We start from the raw sequence: 23466 nt of genomic DNA, 5'->3' as shown, positions 1-23466 counted from the left end.
ATGGTTTTTCCTTGAGTTTTCTCATCAGGGCCTAGTCTGATTCTTTTTTCTGGGACTTTGTAGAGAAGTTGTGTTGGGGAGTTGAGGTGTAGCATGTTCACCATTCTGCCATATTGACTGGTCTCTTGAATGATCATTGTTTACAACTTTAAATCAGTTCCTTATATGAATATATTAGATGTGAGACTTTAAACAATTGATTTGACCCAAAGACAAAGAAATTACTTAATAGAACACAGCCCAGGAACAGAAAATGGTAATCCAATTTGGTGGAACAGTTTGTATAAATGGGAGTAGTGTGAAATGAAGCTGGTTGGAACCAGATTCTGTGAAATTTGCCCTGTTCCAGGCAAGAGGTGATGGAGATGTAACATTGGCAGTGGAGATGAAAAGCAATTAACAGATTAAGGAAATATTATGAGGGTAGAACTGACCTCATGATTCAACTGAGTTGACTATCTCCAATGTTACTGATGATTTCTTTTTCTTTTTTTTTCTTTAGGATTTTTTTTTGCAAGGCAATGGGGTTAAGTGGCTTGCCCAAGGCCACACAGCTAGGTAATTATTAAGTATCTGTGGCCGGATTTGAACTCAGGTACTCCTGACTCCAGGGCTGGTGCTCTATCCACTGTGCCACCTAGCCTCCCCTGAAGATTTTTTTTTTAGATTTTTGTGAGGCAATGGGGTTAAGTGGCTTGCCCAAGGCCACATGGCTAGGTAATTATTAAGTGTCTGAGGTCAGATTTGAACCCAGGTACTCCTGACTCCAAGGCTAGTGCTCTATTCACTGTGCCACCTAGCCTCCCCCTGATGATTTCTTTTTTTTAAAGAGTTTTAACAGTTTATTTATGCTCTGATGAAAAAATCCAAATTATCTTCACAGATAAACATCCACAGTGTCTTTTAGTCCTTCTTTTTGCCAGCACTGACATTTGCCTTTGCAGTGCCCTTTACTTTCTTCATTCTGTTCTTGCGTTCCTTTTGCTGCTTTCTTGATGTCTTTTTCTTCTCATACAGACCATGCCTTGCAAGTCCGTGCTTTGGTTCATTTTTCTTTGCATAGTCAAGGGAATCATAAATCATGCCAAGGCCTGTTGTTTTGCCACCACCAAAATGGGTTCTGAATCCAAAGACAAAAATGACATCTGGAGTTGTCTTATACATCTTGGCCAGTTTTTCTCGGATTTCAGTCTTAGGTACTGTGGCCTTGCCAGCATGAAGGACATCTATAACCATCTGTTTTCACTGAAGAAGTCTGTTTGTCATGAACTTCCTGGTTCTGATGGTTACTGTGTCATTCGCTCTTGGAGCGCGGTTCCCGGCTAGCTTCAACATCGGAGAGGACAAGAGGCCTCCAGGAGATGGGCTGAAAGAAGAATCGAGAGCCGAGCCAAAGGATGGCACAGATGCGAGGCAGATGGCGTCTAGACTCCAAGGAGACTCACCATGGTGGTGGCCGGCTCCTCAAGCAGCAGGAGAGGGAAAGGTGATGATTTCTTAATAGTTAAAATCTAGTGTCCTTTTCTCATCTTCATGCTCATCCTTCTTTGTTGAGTCCCTTTCTGGACTCCCTCAACCTTCCCCAGGTGAGCTTTGAAGGGGCAGGAGACAAGGAAGACAAGTCCTCCCTTTGTACGCCAAAGTCTTCAAGTACTCTGTTTATTGAACCAAATACAAGTGCTTAAATATCTTCTCCAGTGCCTGATCCGCTCCTGCTCCTGTGACACCTACTAAAACAACTTTCTGGTGCTCTAAGGCACTAGGTTATGAAGATTCACAGTATTCCCACGCACAACAGTCCCTAACACTTGACCTCTCTGAAGCACTTTCTGAAGCATTAGTTTCCTTTGCAATCAAATATACAATTTATTTTATGCATTTAAAATCCTTAATTCTGAGAAGTTCACAGATTTCTCTGGCATGCCAGAGGGATCCATGGTCCAAGAAAGGTTTAAGAACTTCTGTTGTATATTATCTCATTTGGCCATCTTATCAGCTCCCACTATTTCAATGATCATTTCTACGTAGATGATTCCCAGATCTGCATTAGTATCTCTTCAGTCTTTAATCATTGACTGTCTATTATACATTTTGGACTGGATGCCCCAATTATAGCTCAAATTCAAATCCAAACTCAAATCCAAAACACCAGAAATTCATTATCTTTTCTTTCAAACCTCCTCTTCTGAATTTCCCTAGCATTTTGCAGGGCTTAATGTCCTTCCAGTCACTGGGGTTCATAACATTACTAACATCCATAACTCCACACTCTACCGATTCCACATATCCAGCCACCAGAGAAAGTCTTGTTGTTTCCCCACAACGTGCCTCACATTTGTTCCTCAGACTCCACTTACACAGTCACCACCCATGTTCATGCCCTTATTACTTTTCTCCTGTGATGGTGCAATAATTCAATTCAATAAAAACTAATTAAGCTCAGATATACTGGCACTGTGCTAAAGACTGAGAGTATAAATTTTAAAAAGAAGAGAAAGAAAGAAAGAAAGAAAGAAAGAAAGAAAGAAAGAAAGAAAGATGGATGGAAGGAAGGGAGAGAGAAAGAGAAAGTAAGAAAGAGAAAAGGAAGAAAAAAGAGAGAGAGAAATAAAGAAAGAGAAAAAGGGAAAGAAAAAAGAGAGCAAGGAAGAGAGAAAAAGGAAGACAGAAAGGAAGAAAGAAAGAGAAAAAAGAAAGAGAAAGAAAGAAAGAAGGGAGTAAGGAAAAGAGAGAGAAAAGAAAGAGAAAGTAAGAAAGGAGAGAAAAAAGGAAGAAAGAAAGAAAAAGAGAGAGAAAGAAGGAAAGAAAAAGAAAAAAGAAAGAAAGAAAAAGAGAAAGAGAAGAAAGAAAAAGAGAAAACCAGAAAAAAAAGAAAAAGAAGAAAAAGAAAAGAAAAGAAGGAGGAGGAGGAGGAGAGGGAGGGGGGAAGGAAGGAAGGAAGGAAGGAAGGAAGGAAGGAAGGAAGGAAGGAAGGAAGGAAGGAAGGAAGTGCCTTCAAGGAGCTCCAAATCTAAGGGGGGGGGGGGGAGAGAAACACACACAAAAGAAAGCTGGAAAGGCAGGGAGGTCAAGGGGAATGTAATATTCATTACAGTTCAAATCAAGAAAGAAGTCAAACAACGGATAGAAAATAGTTTCCTACTCCTCCTTTCAATCCTCCAATCAGAATAGAGAGACAACCGAAGGAGGAGAGAAGGTATTGAGTATCCAAAGCTGATTTCAACTGCTCAGTTTATCCTGGGGAAGGTTGAAATCCTTGGAGTGAAGAGTTGAAAGCAAGTGGAACTCCCTGATGGAAACAAAATGTTAATTGATGTCCCTCCCCTAAGTTCTCCCCACTGCACTACACCCTCTACTCCACCTTTTTCTTAAAGCAGAGATCTGACTATATTACTCCCCTTACCAATGCCAACTCAATAAATCCCAGTGTCCCCTTGTTTTCAATGGGATCAAATTATCATTTGGCACTTAAAGTTTCCCAGAACCTGGCCCCTTCCCTACCTTTCCAGTCTTCTTATAGTCTACTCTCCTCTATCCAGATTTTCTGCAGTCGAACTACACTGACTTACTTACTTGCTGTTGAAAAAGCCCCCCCACCCCATACAAATGAGGAAATTGAGGCCTATGAAGTTTAAATGATTTGTTCTATGCCAGACAATTTGTATCAGAGGCAGGATTTGAACCCAGTTCCTTGGACTTTAGCATCATAATGTTTCCCACTGTACCACACTGCCTCTGACTTGGTCCTGCACAGAATACAAAAACCCAAAGATATATGTGTCAGTCTCCTGAAAATGGGGACAATGATCATTTCCATTCTTCCCTTGCTTGAAGGGGAGATACAATGCCCTGTCTCTGATAGCACTGAAAAAAGCCATGCCAGGATCCACATTATCTTGCCCCATCCTTTGTCTACAGCACCTGTGTATGCACACCTGGCTAAGCCAGGCAGCTTGGCACTGGGAGTTCTTTTTTGCCCAGTCCAGGGTGAGGCCAATACCACCTCCAGGGATGAACACAATCCTAAGGGCCTTGGGAAACTGGGAAGCACCGTACAAGGGGATCAAGGACCCAGGAGGGAGAATCCCCAGGTTTCTCCCACCCCAGGAGAGCAGCCTAGGTCTACAACAGCAGCACGCCTTGGAAAAGTAAGTGACACCTGGAAAAGTTAGACTCGTGGAGCCGTTGCTAGACCCGCCCCCGCCCCCAACCCTACCATTCTGAGTTTCCAGGCTCTAAGCTGTCAGAGAATAGTAGCTTTGAAAGGAATTGTAGTTTCCATGGGCAAGGCATCCTTTGGGGGTGCAGAGCTTAGGCCAAAGGCTAACTGTCCATCAGGAATGAATCATAGGACCATAATTCAGAGCTGCCGGGGATCTTAGTAGACTACTAGTTAACAGAATAGAGATTATTTAGTAAACCTCTTCATTTTTTTCCAGAGAAGGAAACTGAAATCACCCTTTATAAATCACAGAGCCAGGATTCCAACTTAGCTCTCTGACTTCAAACTTTTCACCATATGCCACTGGGATTAGGGATGGCTGCTTGTTGTGGGGGCTGCTGGCAATAGGGGATCAAGGCTGAAGCTGAGAGCCCAGCTCAGGAGGAATGAGGAAGGATTCTTTGCATGGGATGAATATTTAATGTTAGCATTAAGAAGGCAACTCTGAAAAAAGGAATGTCAGGAAGAGGTACAAGGACCCTAGCAGAGTTCCTAGGTGGAACGATCTTAAAATGCTTTTGTTTCTTCTTAAATTATATAGTCGAGTTAAAATTTTAATGAAAGCTTCCTAAAACTGGAACAAAAATAAAACACATTTGGCTAAGATCATGAAGGTAATTATTTTACTTTACATAAATATTATGTAAGGTTGACATAAGACCTGACAACAGATTTTTAAAAGATGTTTACCAATTTATGTTGATTTGCTTTAAAAAAATCCAGAATCATTTTTCAATACATGTAACTGAATTAAGAGGTAAAATGCTAATTATTTTAGATTTGCTACAAGAAATCATCAACAAAGTTATTATGCTCCATTCTTAAATAATAAACTCATCTTTGTATGCTGAAGTCAATGTTAAAGGAGGCTCAGGATTGGGATGAGGAGGAATCAGAGTCAAGGATGTGTCAGAGTTAGGAACTGTCCAGTCAGCACCACCTTGCCCTAAGACCCTGGGGATCACTCAGCCATCAAGATAACCCCTTCATGACCAGGGAAAAGATCCTGATCATCAGATTTACTTGATCATCAGATTTACCTACCTTCCCTGGTACTGAATCTGGAGGTAGGAAAACCACAAGTTGGAATCCTGACTCGGGTGCTCACTAGTTTGTGACTCTGGTCAGTCATTTTGCTTGTTTCTGTCTCAGTTTCCACATATGCCAAGGAAAGATAAGAATAGCACTTCTCTCATTTGATTGTGAAGATAAACACTGTGAGACAACATATGGAAAGCACTCCATGAATCTTAAAGAACTATTTAAATGTTAGTTATTGTTACTGTCATTGTAGCTAGTGTTCTCGTTGTTTCTAGGCCCCCCCCCCCCACACACACACACACATACTACCTGAGGGTGGAGGGATGGTTGACTGCTGCATTGATTTTCTCTCCTGTGATTTTACATCAAACCTGTTTCCCTATAGAGTCCAAGAAACAAACCTCACTGGGTTTTTTTTTTTGTTTTGTTTTGTTTTTTTGCCATCAGCTAGAAGCAAAGATCTGGCACATTCCTCCTACCCAGGACAGGCTTAGGATTACCCCAGTAGGGAAGCCCACAATTGAAACTGGCTTTATTTGCTATTCCCCCTGGAAGTGAGGGCCTAGGAGATTCTTGAAAAAGTTGAGAGCAAAAATCCAATGGACAGAGAAGCTTGGGGAGGGGAGAGGAAAGAGGGAGAGAAGAAAAGCAATTGATAGATGATCAGTTGACTGAGCAAAAATTCACTCTCTGGGATTTGGATAATTGAAGAATAGGACCCAATTCATTCCAGAGGTACCTGAGCAAAGAGTACAAGTTGGAACAACTATGAAAAATTCAAGAATCATAGATTTAGAACTCAAAGGAATCTCAAGAGTCTTTTAGTTCAAATCCCTCATGGTACAGATGAAGACACTGAGACTCAGGGCTGTAAGTGGCAAAGCTAAGGTTGGACTGGGCAGGCTAGAATGAAAGGTTCACATAAGGAGTGTGGAGCTAAGGCTGACAAAGCAGGGAGGCTTTTGATTAGAAGGGATCCTCAAATATTAAAGTTGAATTTGGCCAGTGCCATTGAAGGTTCTCAAATTGGGGCTAGAGTCCTTTCCTAAGTCTGTTTGCTCAGGGCCACCTGTACTATTGAATTGCCTCCTGTTTACCAAAGAAGGATTCTCCCCCACCTTTTTTTTCCCCCAGATGAATTCCCTGCCTTCTTCCCCCAATGATCCAGTCCTGGCTCCTGGATAGAACCATTCTAGTCACAGATTGTTTGGATGGGAAGGGACCAGCCAATCTGAGACCCTCCTAGAAACTGAATCCTAGAGAAGGGAAGGAGCTTGCTCTGGATGATGAGTCTAAATGGCTCCCTGGCTCCCTGGCTGCCCTCCATTCTGTAGGCGTCTGTCTTTTTTGCCATTTTTCAAATCCACTCTGCATCTGCCCTGACTCTCCCTTATTCATGAGATGCTCTTCCGCTTCATCACTGCTTCCTAGTTTCCTTTGGCCCAAATCTACTTTCTGCTTGGGCCTTTCCCAGTGTCCCCCTCCCCAACTCTCCTTCCAGTTGCTCTGTGAGGACTTTCTATTCCTAGCTTTTATATATATCCATTAGATTGTGAGCTCCTTGAGGGCAGGGGCAGTTATGGCCGCCTTTCTTTCTAGGCCTAAACTCATAAGTTTATTAAATGCTCATTAACTGATAGACTCTTTTTTTTCTTCCTTCCTTTCTTCCTTCCTTCCTTCCTTCCTTCCTTCCTTCCTTCCTTCCTTTCTTTCTTTCTTTCTTTCTTTCTTTCTTCCTTCCTTCCTTCCTTTCTTTCTTCCTTTCTTCCTTTCTTCCTTCCTTCCTTTCTTTCTTTCTTTCTTTCTTTCTTTCTTTCTTTCTTTCTTCATTTCTTCCTCCTTTTCTTTCTCTTTCCTCCCTCTCTATTTCCTTCCTTTCTTCCTCTCTTCTTTTCTTCCTTCCTCCCTCCTCTCTCTCTCCCTCCCTCTCTGTTTCTGTCTCTGTCTCTGTCTCTGTCTCTGTCTCTGTTTCTGTGTCTCTCTCTGTGTCTCTCTTTTTCTCCAGGTCTGATGCTCTATCCACCACACCATCTAGCTGCCCCACACTTTTCAGTAGAGGCAATTTCTCTCTCTCATTGCCACTCTCACATTCCATGTTCCTCACCTCCTTCACTTTCTTCATCTACCTCCAAACCCTTGTACACATGGGTTGGCTGTTCCCTGGGGAGGAGACTCCCTCTTTACTCTCTCATTCCTCTTGGAATCTGTAGCTTCAAGGTTCATTGACTACTTCTGACAAGAGTTTTTTCCTCAACCCCATGGGGAATTATCTTGCATCTATTTTGCATTTACAATGTCTGGTATTAATAATATCTAACATTTACATATGCAAATATTATCTCCTTCTATCCTCACAACAACCCTAGGAGTTTTGCTATTCTTATTTTATAGATGAGCAAACAAAGGAAAAAGAAGTTAAGTGACTTGCAAAGAGTAAAACACCTAGTAACTATTTGAGACTGGATTTGAACTCAAGTCTTTCTGACCCTAGGTCTTCTGCTTTATCCACCTAATCACTACCTGGTCTAAGGAGCAGTTAAATGGTACAGTGGGTAGCATTGGCCCTGAAGTCAGGAGGACCTGAGTTCATATTTGACCTAAGACACTTAATAGCTGTCTGACTTTGGGCAAGTCACTTAACCCTGATTGCCTCCCATCCAGGGCCATCTCCAGTCATCCTTATTCATTTTGGGCCACTGGACCCAGATGACTCCAGAGGAGAAAGTGAGGCAGATGACTTAGCAAAGCACCCCTTCACTCAAATCCAGTTCACATGTTTGTCAGACATCACCTCCCTGATGTTTTTGGCCTTCTTCAAAAATGAAGTTCAAACAATTATTTAGCCTTATTAGTTGAGTGATTGTATATTCTGATATATGGACATGTGACTGTTCCAATCTTCCTTCCCTTTCTTTCCAGAGGAAGCATTTAATTTTTTTCTTTATCCTTGCCACACAGTAGGAGCCTAATAAATGCTTCTTGATTGATTGATTTAAAATTTAGCTAGGCACCAGCCTAGGCCCCAGCTTCATGGAGTCCCTGCTTTCCAGGACTATCAATACTCCAGAAGAGAAATAATGAGCTACAATGGTCCTGGTGGCCAGAGAGGCCTAGGATGACATTCTGCCTCTGATACTTTTTTTTTCCAGGTTGAACTTGAATGGCTATCTTAGTAGTTTGAGCTTTATTCTATAAGCCATTGGGAGACATTGAGGGATTTAGAACATGTATGAAGGGAGATTAATGAGACAACTTGTGAAGGATAGATTGGAGAGGGGAGATAATAAGTAAACCTTTTCAGTCTTCTTATACCTTATTCTCCATGACATACTCTTCCACCCAGTGACACTGAACAAGACATTCCATTTTTCATTTTGGGCCATTCTTTCTGGCTAACCCTCTTGCTTAGAATGCTCTTCTTCTTTCACTCCAACTACTACACTCTCTGACTTCCTTTAATTTTATTTTTTATTGTTTTATTTTTATTTTATTTTTAAATTATATTTATTATATTTTTGTACAAATGATGTTTTTTATACTTTAGTAAAATATTCTTGTTTAATACCCCCTCCCCCCAAAAAAATACAGACCCTCCTGAGCAATAAAGTAAAGAGGAAAAAATTAAAATTAAAATAAAAAAAATAATGATAATAGGGGCAGCTAGGTGGCACAGTGGACAAAGCACCGGACCTGGAGGCAGGAGCACCCAAGCTCAAATCTGGCCCCAGACACCCAACAATCAGCTAGCTGTACAACCCTGGTCAAGCCACCCCAAGCCCGTTGCCCTGCAAAAACAAAACAAAACAAAACAAAATAATAATAATAACAATAATAGGGGTAGCCAGGTGGTGCAGTGGACAGAGCACCAGCCCTGGAGTCAGGAACACCCAGGTTCAAATCCAGCCTCAGACACCCAACAATCATTCAGTTGTGTGGCCCTGGGCAAGCCACCCAACTCCATCTGCCCTTCAACCCCCCCAAATAATAATATAATAATAATAATAATAATAATAATAATAATAACAACAATTGTGTTTCAGCCTGTGTTCCAACACTACCAGCTGTCATGGGTGGATCACATTCTTTAGAATAAGTCCATCACAAAAGCTACTTCCATATTTTTCCACTGTTACCATTGCTGATCACAACTCCCTCTATTCACACTTCCCCACTATCATACACTATATTTTCTCTCTCCTTTCACTCTGTCCCTCTTCTTAAATGTGCTGTAGGGTACCTTAGTGGTGCAGCAGACTGATCACCAGCCCTGGGACCAAGAGGCTCTGAGTCCATATACCACCCTCAAGGCCCAGCAACCACCTGGCCCTGTGGTCCTGGACAGGCCATCCAATCCCAGCCCCTTGTAAAAAGCAAAAGAAAATGTGTTATATCTGACCACTCTCCCCCACAGTTTACCCTCTCCTCCATCACTAACATCCCCCTTCCCCCTGTCCCCCCCTCCTTCTTACTCCAGATGTCTATTGAGTATATATGCTGTTTCCTCTCCTAGCCACCTCTGATGAGAGCAAAGGTACCCTCATTTCCCCTTGCCTTCCTCCCTTCCATATCATTGCAATAGCTCATTGTAATAAAGAAAAATCTTATTATATGAAATATCTTGACCTATTCCCCCTCTCCTTTTTCTTTCTCCCATTACATTCCCCTTTTTTATATTGACTCCATTTTTATACCATATTTTATCTTCAAATTCAGCTTTCTCCTGTGCTTCATCTATAAAAGCTGCTTAACTGAGAAGGTTCATATGAATATTATCAGTGTCATTTTTCTGTACAGGAATACATGCAGTTCATCATCATTAAGTCCCTCATATTTTCCCCTTCTCCTCCACTCTCTATGCTTCATCTGAGTCCTGTATTTGAAGATCAAACCTTCTGTTCAGCTCTGGTTGTTTCAACAGGAACATTTGAAATTCTCCTGGTTCAATGAAAGTTCATCTTTTTTCCCTGGAAGAGGACATTCCGTTTTGCTGGATAGTTGATTCTCAGTTGCATTCTGAGCTCTTTTGCCTTCTGGAATATTATATTCCAAGCCCTACGAGCTTCCAATGTAGTTGCTGCTAAGTCCTGTGTGATCCTGACTGCAGCTCCACAATATTTGAGTTGTGTCCTTCTGGCTGCTTGTAATATTGTCTCTTTGACTTGGGAGTTCTGGAACTTGGCTATAATATTCCTGAGGGTTGGTTTTTTTGGATCTCTTTCTTGGGGGATCAGTGGATTCTCTCCATTTCTATTTTGTCCTCTGCTTCTAGGATATCTGGGCAATTTTCCTGTAGAAATTCTTTAAAAATGATGTCAAGGCTCTTTTCCTGGTCATGACTTTCAGGTATCCCAATAACTTTTAAATTGTCTTTCCTGAATTTGTTTTCCATATCAGTTGTTTTTTTCAATGAGATGTTTCACATTTTCTTCTAATTTTTCATTCTTTTGGTTTTGAAGTATTGAGTCCTGATTTCTTGTAAATTCATTAATCTCCCTGAGTTCTATTCTTTGTCAATGGTGTTCCTCTTTTTTCTCTATTTACTCATTTCCCCAGCCTGTGTCTGGTTTTGGGGTGCTTCCTGAGATTTTTAGTATTATTGGGACACCCTCCCCCAAGGATCTCTGTGTGTGAGGCTCTGTCTTCCCTCCTGGTCTGTGAGTGACCACAAGCACACTCCTCTGCCACAGGGCTGGGGTGGGGGTGGGGGGCCTGCTGTTCTATAGGGGGCCTAGACTATGATCAGGATCTGAATGTGGTCAGAGCCCCAGAGTCCTGTTCCAGGTACAGAGGACAGACCTCGGAAGTCTCTCTACACTCCCTACCTAGGCTGAGCACTCAAGGCTCAGTTGCCTGGTGGCTTCTGCTTACCAGCTCTGCCTGCTTCCGTTTCCTGGATCTGGGCTGCCAAGCTGCTCACTGAGGGCTGGGCTTCATGCTTGCTCTGGCAGAGGTCCCCCGCTGATCTTCCAAGTTGTGCCTGGGAGTGGGGTGTAGATCGGGAAACTGCCCTCATTGACATGAGCCACGGCTCCTAGGTGCCCTGGGGCTGCCTCTGGAAGGCTGAAGTTCCTTTACTTTGGCAGGCCACCCCACTAACCCCATGGAGCAAAACCTTTCTGCTATTTTACAGGTTACCTTAGGCTGGAGAATTGCCTCCCTGGATCTCTCTGTGGGTTCTGTCTCTTGAAAATTTAGTTAGAGTCCTTATTTTATAAGTTTTGAAATATTATAGAGAGAGCACCTAAGAGAGGCTCTTCTCCTGTCACCATCTTGACTCTGCCCTTTGATACTAACTTATTTACCCATCTGAGCTGCAGCCTTCTCATCTTTTTTTGTTTCCAGTTATTTTAGTCATATCCAACCCTTGAGGAAAAGATACTGGAGTGGACTGTCATTTCCTTTTCCAACTCATTATATGGATGAGTTAAACTGAGGCAAACAGGGCAAAGTGACTGAGGATCACCAGCTAATAAGAATCAGGTCAAATTTGAACTCAGGAAGATGCATGTTCCTAACTTTAGGCCCAGCACTCTATCCATGGTGCCACCTAGCTGCCCCCCTCATCTTTACCCTAGGGAATAACATCGTCATCATCATCATCATCATCATCATCATCATCATCATTATTATATCCTATAGGCATGTCCCTAATGGCTTCTTCAGAGAACACAGAGACCACCAGCAATAAAGAACTGCTTTCCAAAAAGGTAACCCTTCCAGTTTCTCTACCTTGGCCCTAAAGAATTGGGGCTTAAGGGGGCAGCTAGGTGGCGCAGTGGATAGAGCACTGGTTCAAATCCAACCTCAGACATTAATAATTACCTAGCTGTGTGATCTTGGGCAAATCACTTAATCCCATTGCCTTACAAAAACATTTTTTAAAAAAGAATTAGGGTTTGAGAAGGGGGATCTAGAAATTTGAAACTATATATGAGAATTTCTTCTGAATCTCAAGGTTCAGTTTGATTATTATTTTTTGGTTAGAGACAGCCTTAAATCCTCAGGGAGGGGTTCAGAGTCAGGGATGGGGGCGTTCAGGTTTTAGGGACTAAGAATCAAGGATCAAGCCTGGCTTTAACCTTCAGGACTATAGATAATTCAATATCAAGGACAGTGGCCAAGGACTGGTGTTGGGAATTTAGGATAAGGATCAGAAACTTGATAACAGGGGTGGAAGGAAGCTCAGTACATGAGTTAAGATTTCAAGATCAGTCTTAAGATTTCAGTGATAGGGATGCAGAGGAATCCCATAGGGATCCCATATGAGGAAAGGGATCTCAGTTTCCCAAGATGGGAGTATGATATCAGAGAGAAAGGTTTTGTCAGGAATGAAAAGAGGGCAGTCAGTTCTGAAGAGTTCAAGAATTCTTTCCTCTTCTAGCTTCCAGAAGGCCCAGTTTACTTACACAGACAATCTACTTGACCTCGGCAGAAAAGGGAAGGGACGATTCTCTTTACTAGCCTGGGCCTTGGTCTTACAGAGTCAGTTACATAATTTTCCAGCTCATCTTCTCATCTTCTCCAATTATTTCTAAAGCACAAATGAAGTGGAGCATTAATAGGCAAACATTTATCAAGTACCTACTTTGTACCAGAAATTATGGGGACACCCTTGTACCAGATTCAAGCAGGAAGCTAAATGAGGAGCCTGAGGAAGCCAGTTCTGACTCTCAGTCCAGTCCTTCAGGGCTAAGGATTAAAGAGGATTTGTCTTGTTTACCCCCCAGGTCGGGCCCTTGAGATGGGGTGAGATGAAGTGATTACCTGGCCAACCCAGTCCAGGGAACCACCCCTAGAGAGGCCAGGCCAGGAATCTAAGCTTTGCCACCCACCCCCACCTGTAGTTTAGCAATTCAATCTCCTGAGGAAGGCTTTGTCCAAGGGAAACCTGACCTCCCCTCCCAGCTGTGGGAGAGCAGAGAAGGGTTGGCTAATCCATCCAGGGTGGTTAGATAACCAAGGTTGGCTCTGTAAGCTGATTGGGGTGGAGAAGAAGTAGGGGTCTAGACAGAGGAAGGGAGCAGGCCATGCCTGCCAAGGGAGGAGAAGAACATCCTGGATGGTTGGTAGGTGGACTTACCCAGAGTCATTCAGTTAAGAAGTCTTTGGGGTTGAATTCGAATTCTCGGTGTTTTCTGTGCCCTCTGGCGCCCCCTAACTGCCCCTTCTGTGGCTGCCACCTCTATACATACCTGCATTATAACCTCAAGGACAGATCCAAATACATATTAGCTTACATGGAATACACAAATTCAAACTCACAAGACATCAGTACATGTTTACACAGACACACACCAGCTCATCCATTTCCTCTCATGTTTATCTGGACACAAATGTGACCTGATTTCAGATCTCCCCTTTCCATGTACCATATTGCTTTCTCCATCCATTAGCAGTCAACAAGTATCTCCCAGAGACACAGGTGAGTTTACCAGGTCATAAAGACACACAAACACACAGATACACATGAGCTTATGTGGATACTCATATAAACACTTAAATACAAGGACACAAGTTCACAAGAATACAAATATACACACAAAAACCCACAGACACACTCTAGTACTACACCCCAGAGTGTCTTCCTTTCTCTTCATTCTTACACATGCCTCTCAATACATGCCTGAGGAGCAGGCCCAAGGAGAAGTTTGTTGGGGATGGCATTGTCCAAGAACTTCTCTTCCTGTCCCCAAGAGGCTTGGCTAAAGACCTCTAACTAGTTCCTATGCTGAGAGGACCCAAAAAGTGAGTGGGGCCCTTCTTCTTGGCCCCTTCTTCAGTCTCTTTTGCCAGGACTTCCCCACCTCCTCCCTTGTTCCCTAAGGAGAGAGCTTACCTAGATTTGACACCTGCAAGTTATTATGAGTTGTCTCTCTTACAGGATGGAGGCTGGGCTAAGGCTCAGCTTCCAAAACTTCTCCCTTTTCCTCTTCACTACTCATCCATCCTCCCACCCACCCCCCCCCCCAACATTCTGCTCCTTACCCAGGGACTTTTCACTCTCTGGCAGAATCTTGAGCAGAGAGAAACTGATGGTCATAGATTTTTGAGATCAGCTAGCAAGCTTCTCATTTTACAAAAGTAGAAACTGAGTCTTGGAAAGGTTAAAAGCTCACACTGGTGGGAATTTGAACCTAGGTCTTCTGATTTTAGATGTGCTCTTCCCAAGCACCAGTTTGCTTTCCTGATCAATCAACAGTCAACATCTATTAAGATATGCCAGGCTGAGTACTAGTGATACAGAGGACTCTCGAGGAGCTCAGATTTTAATGGGGGAAGAGAAACAAATTATATAAATACATATTAAAAAACATTGTTGCTTGTCCTTCCTTCTCAAGAGGCTCATGATACAAAGTAGATGGGAGGTAATCTCTCAGGAGAAGGAGCTCCTAGCTGCAGGCTCAAGGAAAGGAAGGTCTCATGTAGAAAGTGAGATTGGAACTGAAATTTGCAGGAAGCAGGAACCCAAGAGTCAAAGGTGGGGAAGAAAACCCCATACTGGAAGTGTTTTAAAGAGTACATTGATGGAAATATTGGAAAGATGGGGGCAGCCAGTTGGCGCAGTGGATACTGGCCCTGGAGTCAGGAGGAACTGAGTTCAAATCCGGTCTCAGACACTTAATAATGACCTGGCTGTGTGGCCTTGGGCAAGCCACTTGACCCCACTGCCTTGCAAAAACAAAAACAAAAAAAAAAGATAGGAAGAAGGTGAATTGTGAAGAACTTTACATTTCCAGACAAAGGACATCATAGGTGATTCTGGGTTTTGCTGAGCAGAGGAGAGCTGCGGGCAGGCCTACACTTAAGAAAATCACTCTGGCAGTTGTATAAAGGGTGACTAGGACTTGGTGACTTGGCGCAGGGTGATCAGTTAGAAAACTGTTTCTTTTTTTAAGTTTTTTTCAAGGCAAATGGGGTTAAGTGACTTGCCCAAGGCCACACAGCTAAGTCATTATTAAATATCTGAGGCTGGATTTGAACTCAGGGACTCCTGACTCCAGGGCCAGTGCTCTATCCACTGCACCACCTAGCTGCCCCTAAAAAACTGTTTCAATAGACTGGGTGAGAGGAGTTGAGAGTCTGGATCAGTGTGACTGGAGAGGAAGGGACATGGACTAAAAACAGTCGGGAAGATAAAAATGACAAGATTGGGCAAAGGCATGGAATTGGGTGTGAGTGAGAGTAAAAAGGCAAGGATGATGCATTCTGAGATGGTGAGTCTGAGTTACTGGGAAGGTGGTGGTATCCTGAGCAGGAAGAGGGAAGTCTGGAGGATACAAGGAAAGAGTTAGGGAGGAAGGGAGCAAGATGATGAATTCTGTTTGGGTTATGTTGAATTTGAGATGCTGACTAGTCGCCTAGTTTAAATAACAACCAAAGTGTAACTGGTAATGTGAGTCCTTGCCTAAGGAGAGAGACCAGGTCTGGGAATCATTGACATAGAGATTGCAATGAATCCATGAGAGCTGATGGGATTGTGAGAGACAAAAGGGAGAAGAGGGCCCAGGACAGAGTCTTAGGGGGGTCCCACTGATGGTAAGTCTGATATTGATGAAGAATTAGTAAAGGAGACTGAGAAAGAACTGTCAGATGAGTAGAGAACCCTGATGTCTCATTAAAAAATCAAAGAGGAATTTGGGGTGGGAAAGAGAACAAGAGGGAAGGGGCTTAATAGCTTGGGAGACTTTAGGGTGGTTGGTTTTTGCCTTCTAGGGACTAAGAGTTCTGGTTTTCATTTGACTCAGGATTGCAGGGTCTCTATGGTGTGTGTGTGTGTCTGTGTGTGTGTGTGTGTGTGTATTCATGTGCTTGCACTTTAAATGAAAATAAGCCAAACCAGAGCCTTGAGAACAACAAATAAATAGAAGGATCAAGAGCTTTAGATGATGACAAGAGAACCACAGGAATGGGCAGAGTCAAGAAATGAGGAGTCATAGACCAGTCACATGTCAGCTCACTTGTACCCCACCTGTCCTCAGGAGAAAGCCTGGATTAGTCCTTACACCTACATTTCCAGCTCAAAAAAATGCACCTGTTCTCACTGTCCTCTACCGGCTAAGGAAGGATGGTCACGTGCCTCAGTTTCTAGTTGGGCTAGGTGCTCTGTAAGAACCCTCCCCACTGGAGCATTTGAAGAGTCTTCTGAACTCCTCAGTCCCTAGAACTACCACCTACTGATCCCCTTGCTCATATCATCTTGACCCAATTTCAGGGTCCCAAGATGTTATGTAGGTACCCTAAAGTCCCATAGCACATCCACATTGGGACTGTTGTTATGGTTTCAAATGGCTAGAAGCAGAAGGGGGCAGAGGAGCCCTGATCAGCTGTTTGAGGCTGTTCCTCTATAGAATTCATTTCACAAATCTTTACTGAATCACGAAATGCCAAGAGTTTAAAACATTAGGCTTGAGAGGTTACTCTTTCTGATTCCAGTCAAATACTCCTTTCTATTCTTATCTCCAGGATTGGGTGATTTTTCTTCACTCTGAGATATGTGAAGCTTCATCTAAGCCACAAAGCCCAACAACTCGGGACCCCCACCCCCAGCCTTGACTATTCCCCTAGACTTCCCTGACCCTTTCCTGATGAGATTTTGAGACTTGAATTATAGTTCCTGACTAGGAAATGTTTCTTTTGGATCAGTGCTCTTTCACCTTCCCTCTAATTGTAGGTTCCTAGCATTGGGAAATGGTGTACCCTTCCACCCCCATGAGATTGCCTCTCCCTCCACTCTCAGAAATTGCCATCTATCTGGGGAAAGGAGATGAAGGTTCAGGGAGAGCCCAGGATCTTAGATCCTGACTTGGCTCAGGACTGCCTCTGTGAGCCTGAGCAAGGTCCTTCCATTCTCTGGACCTTGGTGGAGAGTGGATTGACTTTGATGGGGTCAGAAGTCCCTTCCAGCTCTGCCATTCATAAAGTTGACTCCTCCCTCCTCTGTCTTGATAGTCTCCTTCTAAGTACCAAGGACACTCCCCAAGGCTTAGCTTGGGCCCCTTAACATCCTATATTTATTTGCTTTATCTCAGGACTTGAGGTCTCTGTTGTGGCCTCTCTTATTGTTCACCTTGAACTCACTCTTCCCACATCTCTATCTGCCTCCCTCTGGGTATTCCATTGTGACTTCAGACTGCTTGAACTCAGTTTCCCATTTGGGCAACCCCCTCCTCAAGGCCTTTCTCTTAGGATTAAAGGTTAGAGCTAGAAGAAGCTGTAGAGTCAATGAATGAATGAATTTTAAAAACTTTAAGTTCTTGCTACAGATTAGGCCCTGGGCTAGGCCAGGTTACAAATACTATTTAAGCAAGACACTTGCCTTCAAAAACCCAGCATATATAAGGGAGAATATATATTACAAAATACATGCACACAACATATCTACACTCTGTATATGGATACACAGATAGATATGTGGGTACACATACATAGACATATATGGCCAAGAAGGGGTATTTTGGGCAGGCAAGTCCCAGGGATGATGAGTGAAGCATAGGGCAATGGATTGTTATGTCCTTCCTGGGAAAAGTATTATTGATTTGGTTATGGTTCTTACAGTTAGATGTGGGAAGTTGGGGTAAGGAGAGGATCCCCCTCCTGCAATGAGCAAAGAACATGGGCAGAGAGTATCAGACATCTTGGAGGAGGGTCTGGGCTGGTCTAATTATGAAGAATTCTCACCAGTTAGGAGCTGGGGACTCCAAGGCTGGTGTGGGAGAGCCCAGTGGAAGGGATGATGAGGGGGTGGACATAGAGGTGAGATGAATGTAGCAGGCATTTTGTCTAGAGAGAAAGATAACCAATCTTATCATTTTACAAATGAATAAACTGAGGTCCAGAGATAGGAAATGAATTGACCAAGAGGTTGTTGTTAGTCATACCCAATACTTCATGACCCCATTTGGTCAAGGTACTTGAGTACTTGCCATGTCCTTGTCCAGCTCATTTGACAGATGAGGAAACTGAAGTGAGAGGGTGAAGTGACTCACCCAAGGTCACACAACTGAATTTGAACTCAGAACTCTCTGACTCCAGGACCAGCACTCTCTCCAACACTTGGTGGTCCAAAATAGTAAATAATCAAAGTGGTCTTTGAACCCAAGCCCTCTAAATTCCAGGTCCAAGGTTCTTTCCATTAACCTGGACTGCTTCAGTGCTAGGGTGTTTCTCTTTGCACTCTGTGTTCTCCAGTTTGTTCTCCTCAGGCCACACCTCAGGATGCTTCACATTCTTTCTAAACTCCTTCTTTATTCTACCTTATTTCCTCTCCTAGTCCCTGGGTCACAAGGGTGAGGAAGGGAATGTTCCATCTCCTTTTCTGTTTCCCTATTTCCTGCAGTGTGGAGGCCCACAAGAAGGAGGCTCTTAATACTTAGAGGAATGTCCAATGTGAGTCAGAAAGGCCTGGGTTCAAATCCTAACTACCACTGACTCCCTGGATAACCTTGGCTAAGTCCTTGCCTCTCCCAACTTCATCTTCCTCATCTGCAAAATGGAAGCATTGGATTAAATACCTTCCTTCATTCCACAAATACATTAATTGCAACCTTACTCTATGTGAGGCACTTGGGCTAGGCCCTGGGGGAGAAAGATGCCCAAGCTAAGTGATCTCTGACTTCCAGGGGCTTACATTCCTCTGTGGTCACACAACATGCACAGTACAAGGAATACAAACTAGTTTAGAAGGGAAAGAACAACACCAAAGGTGGGGGTCTCTAGAGGCTTCCTGTAGGAAGTAGCACAGATGAGTCCTGAATAATGCCAAGGTGAGGAGGCTAAAGAAGAAAGATGTCAGAAGAGAAGACACCCACAAGTTCATAGATGGCCTGGGATCATGGAGGTGGGATATGGAATGCTAAGTTTGGAATATAGGAATATATGGGCTGAATCAAGAGACTTAAGGGGAATGAGTGAACCCAGTCCAGAAAGGCAGACTTGAATGAGACTGGTAGAATAGTCTGTGTTTTTTCCCTGGAGAACATTGGGAGCCACAGAAGATTCTTGGGCAGAGAAGTGACATACATGGTCAAGTCTATGCTTTAGAGAGATTATTTTAGTTTCTTTTTTAATTTTTAATTTTTTAAAATTTATTTATTAATTTTGAATTTTACCAGTTTCTTAGTCTTTACATTGCTTCCCTGGTATACGGTATATGTTGATCTAAGTTGAATGTGATGAGAAAGAAATCATATCCTTAAGGAAGAAACATAAAGTATAAGACAGCAAGATTACAGAATAAGATAATGGTTGAGAGATTATTTTAGATGGATTGGAGCAGAGATGATACCAGGAGCAGAGAGACCAATTAGTAAGCTCTCACAGTAGTCTAGGAGAAAAGATGATGAGGGGCTGAATTAGGCAGGGTAGCTGTGTGAGTGAAGAAGTGGGGTCAGACTGGAGAGCTGTTGGGGTGGAATTGATGACCTGAATGTGACGGTAGAGAATGAAGAAGAAAGAGCTCAGAATGACTGAAGTGACAGGAACAGTGGTGGTGCCCTCACAAGAAATATGGAAATTTAGCAATTGAGGAGATTTGCTTGTGGGGTGTTGGTGGTGGAGGTGGAGATAAGGGATCCATGTTGAACATGTTGAGTTTGAAATGTTGGAAATATCCAAAAGGCAGTTGGTGATACAGGACTGAGGTTCAGGAGAAAGATGAGGGCTGAATATATAGATAAGAGAATCATCTCCTTAGATCTTAGAGAGACACCCCTTCATTTGCCTTCCCTTCTCCTTTCCTTTTTCCTTCCCTTCCCCTTCCCCTTTTTCTACCTTTCTCTACCCTTCCTTTCCCTCTTTCCTTCTTTATCCCTTCATGTCCTATCTCCCTTCCCTTCCTTTCTTTTTTCCCTTCATTTTCCTTCCCTTTCCTTCCTTTCCCTCCTTTTTGCTATCCCTTCCCTTTCCCCTCTCCTCTTGAGCAGATGAGTAGGATAGTTTAGAGGGGAGAGAGAAGAGACTAGAAGCCAGAATCCCGACTGGCAGGCTATTGAACTCCTCAGTGGTTTTCCACAGGAGGACTCTACCCCAACCTGAGGGTTGGCCCCTGAGTAGTCTCGTGTCCTTAGGCCACCTGGTGTACCCCTGGCTGCAGATGCTATTGCTGTTTCATGGAGGTCCTGAGTGGAGCCTGTCTGCTACTGCTGGTGACTGTCCTCATCACCCTACTCAGGTATTTGCTAGGTAAGATGCCTAGCAGGGCTATGTGAGGAATGTCAAGGAAAAGAGGAAGGGGGCTAACCCTAGAGCCAAAAATGTGGGAAAGGTTCTTGAACCCTCAGTGGCCCTCTGGGTGGATCTGATGACAGCATGGAAGGTCAATATTTGGACATGAGAATTCAGTGTTGGGGATGGGGCTTTAGTCTCTGTGGTTGGGAGTCTAATACCTAGGAGAGTCTTATGGATGGGGGTCTCACAGAGATAGTGGCGTGGTCCCCAGAAAGAGAACTCCCTCAGAGGATAAAACAGCATGAGTGGGGACCAGATGGGCTAAAACCCATTATTTGGGCTCCCTTTGACCTTGTGGGTATAAGCCCTCAGGACAGATCCCTTTGCCTAGCCTCTTTGACCAAAGCCTTGTGGTTTCTTTCAGAGTTTCCTGCCATCATGAAGGGATTTGTCATTCTCCAAAGTGCCAACACCACCTCTATCCCCTAGGGAATCCTGAGCCAGAAGGGGAACCCAGGCAGGTCTGTCTCTGGATCTGGAGTCCTCCACCAGAAGCCTTTCTCCCTCAGTACACAGTAGGATCACAGCGGGGCTAGACACCCCTGACAGAGATGCTGGTGCCACTGACCAGCCTAAGTCCCTGGCCTTTGCCATTCACATGTGCCTAACCTGTGGTACAATGACATGAATATTGGAGTTTGAGGACCTGGCATAGTGTGAGTATGCTGTGGGTTCAAAAACAGTTTCTGCCTTCAGGGAGCCCTTGCCCTAGTGGCAGAAGACACAGTGCTGACACATAATAGGGGTTTAATAAGTGTTTATAATTGGTTAATGGCCTCTGCTCTCAGGAAGCTCCTGGTTTGATGGGGAAAGTTACTAAAAGACACAAATTAGACAAGAAACCTAAACATGAACACAGTCTTCTGTTTGTGTTGAGGCAAAATGGTCTAGGAGCCAAAGGTAGAATGAGGGAGAGAAGAATGTCCAAAGGCCAGTCTTCAGATGATGCCAAAGCCCTAATTTTGAGCAGTGGCCTCCCTCTAGAGGGCACTCCCTGTACTACACCTTGGGAATTGCCCGTGGTCATGAAAGAAGTTGGCCATGGCCAATGCCACTATGGCAGTCTTGCCCATTTCCTCAAAGCTTTCAACCTGGACAGCTGATCCTGGTAGACTTCAGGGCTGGATGAGCAAAGCCTTTTTCCTATATTGATCCCAAGGGTTGGTCCAAGCAGCAAGCTTTCTCACAAACACAAACCTAAGCCATTGTGCCCTCTTCCTTGTGTTCTCTGTGAACCTGCTTTTCTGAGAAATCAGTGGCAGAGGTAGATGAGGTCAAGGCGAGACCTGAGTCTCAAAGCAATACTCCTCTTGTTTCAGGGCAGGGAGGGTTGACGGGAGAGAAGCTGAGAAGGAATGCTAGTCCTTTGGTCAAAGTCATTCATCCCTAATGATTCTGGCAAACTCCCACTGGTCAACTGAGGAAAGACAAAAATGGTAAACACCAGAGGGTCTGTGTAGACAGGCATACTCATTGGCCCAACTGTGGAAACTTTGTAATTATAACGGGCAGCACTGACAGGTAGTCCCTTCTGGTCACTGAACCCAGATGTCTCTGGAGAAGGTGAGGCTGGTGACTTTAGCACTGCCCCCCCCCAAATCCAATTCCCATCTTGGCATCACCTCCCCGACGGCATGGTCATCTTCAAGAATGAAGGACAAATATCACTTTGGCACTGGCAAAGACGTAAATGCAATGTGAATGAGGCTGACTGACCAAAGGCAAAATAAATAGTGGCATTTGAATGTGATGGAACATTGTCAAAATGAGAAATCTGAAAAATGTGGAGAATTGGACAGACTTTTTTTGAGAGCTTAGTAATCAGAACAAGGAGAACAATGTTATGTCATATCCACAATATTGTCAAAGAAACCAGTGCTGAAGGACTTCACAAGTGTGACCCATGCTGTGTTGAAACCCAAGGCTGGGAACTGGTGCTGGGAGGCAAACCTAAGCTTCTTAGCAGAAAGAATGAAGAGATATTTCACAAGCAACCAAAGGATTCCGATATGTTCCCTTGTATTTGTTTCAAAGGAGGATGCTTCTGGAAGGAAATGAGCATATGACAAGGATGTTGTTTAAAAAGCAGCAATAAAACAAAGGAAAAGTTTCATTTCTTTCAATTGAATCTAATAAAATCTTGTTTGCTGCACCCAAAGATGCCTAGTCATTTCTCTTCGTGCTCCCCCTTGGTTATGTTAGGGGTATGAAGGGGACACTTCTTTCAGTCTGTTTTTCCCTTGGAATGATCTATTTCTCTACAGGACCCTCCCAACCCCTGCTAATTTCTGGAGAGTGGTCCTTTTGTAGGGCTCTGGTCTTTCCTCTGTTCCAGGGGGATATGACTTCAGACTCCACTAGGTCACCATCATCTCCCATTCCTCTCTCCATCTATATAGTCACCAGTACGAAAAGAATCCAGATGGGGTGACAAGGAACCCACCCCGGCTCACCCGGCTTGAATCAAGTCAGCCCAGAGAATCAAAAGCTATTTTTTCCAAAAGGTCCAGCCAGAAGGCCCTGGATAGTACATTCTGGTAGACCAGGAGCACAGACCCTGCAGTTTGATGGGGAAAGAAGCCCCTGCCTCCTTTGGCAGATGTCACAGGCTCCACTAACACCCTGCAACCCTGAGAAGTTTGCAGTGCCCGATCTCCACCTCCCTCCTCCAACCCTGAAGACTTCCTCTCTAGATGAGAGTAAATGTCTGAATTATTCCAAGAAAAGTGCTCTAACTATCCCCCTGCTATTCCCAGTCTCTCCCTGAAGATAAAACTGGCAAAGCCTTGAACAGAGAGCAGCTCCCTTCTTAGGAGTGGCCACATAATGTGTAGCAATGGTTCTGGTAACAACGGATAACTAGAATAAAAGAAGGCAGTGGGTGTTGGTCCAGCCCGTGGCGGCCTCCACTCCCTAAGCCCACTGACCATGCAAGTCTCCCGCCAATTAAAAAATAAAACAAGTAACAAGTACCTGTG

The 23466-nt window shown here is 43.7% G+C and overlaps 1 pseudogene; it reads right to left on the bottom strand.

Annotated features, from left to right (window-relative positions):
- Nucleotides 1-814: 814 nt before the first annotated feature.
- Nucleotides 815-1393, bottom strand: LOC141490175 (small ribosomal subunit protein eS24 pseudogene; annotated as a pseudogene).
- Nucleotides 1394-23466: the final 22073 nt, after the last annotated feature.

The sequence above is a fragment of the Macrotis lagotis genome, chromosome 5 (assembly GCF_037893015.1).
Source record: "Macrotis lagotis isolate mMagLag1 chromosome 5, bilby.v1.9.chrom.fasta, whole genome shotgun sequence".
Lineage (NCBI taxonomy): Eukaryota > Metazoa > Chordata > Mammalia > Peramelemorphia > Peramelidae > Macrotis > Macrotis lagotis.
Note: the sequence above shows the minus strand (reverse complement) of the source record. Positions and strands in the feature narration are given on the sequence as shown.